The sequence below is a fragment of the Triticum aestivum genome, chromosome 3D (genome assembly GCF_018294505.1).
Source record: "Triticum aestivum cultivar Chinese Spring chromosome 3D, IWGSC CS RefSeq v2.1, whole genome shotgun sequence".
Lineage (NCBI taxonomy): Eukaryota > Viridiplantae > Streptophyta > Magnoliopsida > Poales > Poaceae > Triticum > Triticum aestivum.
In genome coordinates, this window is record NC_057802.1 from 611,484,903 (window position 1) to 611,486,856 (window position 1,954).

Genomic DNA, 1,954 nt, shown 5'->3' on the forward strand with positions numbered 1-1,954 from the left:
CCCAGGCAATCACCTCCTCCGGGGAGGAGTCCATGGGGATCATCCTGGCCAACTCCTCTGCAGTCGCCTCTACACAGATTCTCGTCACCAGCTTCCTCTGGGTGTCCCTGCACCCTGGTCTTCGCATCGACCTCTCCATCCTCGCGCGGTGCCCCTCCTCCATCGTCCGCTCCTCCGCTGAGATCCTCCCTTCGCCCGCAGGGACGCCCAGATTTGTGGATCTGAGACGCCACATCGCTGTTGGGAGGCGCTCCGAAGTGTATGGGAGCGGTGGTGGGCGCGCGGGCAGCGGCGGTGGGGAGCAGCGAAGGGCGCGCGCGCGGCGGCGGAGGCAGGTGCAGGGGTGCCCGGCGGCAGCGATGGTGGCGGTGGTAGGTGGAGGCGGTCGCGGTGAGGGGAATATCCATCAGCTATTCTAAAATATATTTATTACATTATTTCCGGTTTTCACGCGAAGTGTGTTGGATAGCTTATGGTGCTACAGAATTGATGAATCCGTTAGGATTCTTGTTTGAATTTTCGCAGATTTAATGTCCTAGTGTTAATTGTGTTTTATGCATTTGGCGGGGGACTTTGCACGTCCCCTCTCATCTATTTGCGGCAAGAGAACTCTTCGGCCTCCTTTGGTTTAGAGGAATCTTGTAGGAATTTCATAGGATAAGATTTCTATAGGAAAAAAATTCCTTTAGAGCTCTTTGGTTTGTAGGAATGGAATCCTATTCCTATGGAGGAATTCTTCCTATCCTCCACATTTCATAGGAAAATAAATATTAGCCTAGACTCAATGGAAAAAATCCTATGATGTGAATCAAAGGGCATCTCCTTTTCTATTCCTACTCATAGGATTTGAGACACATGACATCTCATTTTCTATAACTTTTCTATTCCTACGATTTTCCTACCCTATGAACCAAAGGAGGCCTTAACAGGAAGAGGCAGAGAAAGGAAAGAGGATGCACGCACTACCAGAATGGACGAGTTCGCCGAGTGTCGAGGAGTTTGTCGAGTGTATTTTATTGGCACTCGGCAAGCACATCATTTGCCTAGTGTTCAAGGAAAGGCCACGGTGGCACATCAAACAAGGCGAACATGACTCAGCAGGATAAGGAACTGGATTGACAAACATGAGAAATTCAAGAGTCTACTTTTATTTCATTCGTACATTTTCTACTATTTTCTCGCAGCTGAGTTTTCCTTGAACCTTGGCCACGTGATCAGTTGCGCATGGTCGACAACAAAATTATGATTTCAAAATGTACTGTTTTAGTCGACTAGTTATTTTTACTCTAGTTTGCCTGACGAGGTAATTATGGTTTTCAGAAAGAAATTTCCTATTTTGAACATTACTCCATGGCAGTTCTAGTTTTATCCTCTCAACGTAACAGGGGTATAACGGTTGCTGTTAAGAGCAAGAGGTCAAACCGTGTAGCTGGGCCTTCCAGTGTTCGTCTCCTGCTTCAGCTTGGTTATCTGGTCATGTATCATCGTTTGAAGCCACAACGGCTGATAGTTAATCCAAGGAAATTTCCTGTGTGAATATCAGATCCTAAAATGACATCAGGAAGCACGAATCCTGGTACGGCACAGTATGATGCGAAGCTATGGCGGCGTGTTGTATGATGGCTAGTGAGACAGGAAACGCAGAGGAATTCAACAAAGAGGAGTGTGCACGGGAGAGATGGCCATAGGCTCCTGGTCCATCACACCATAGATCCCGTCCACCAACCTGTCTCTGCGGTGCCTCGGGCCATCGGGTATGCTGCAATGCATCATGCCTGCTCCACGTGCTGCACACAAGCTCCGACAGAGAGCTGCAGCGTGCTTCATTGTAACATCGGCGTTTCGGTGATGCTCCATTGCAACATCGGCGTTCCGGTGATTCTTCATTGCAGCACCAGCTACGCTTCCGACGGCCTGGCGTTGCTTCATTGTAACACCGGCGGTGCTCCAACGT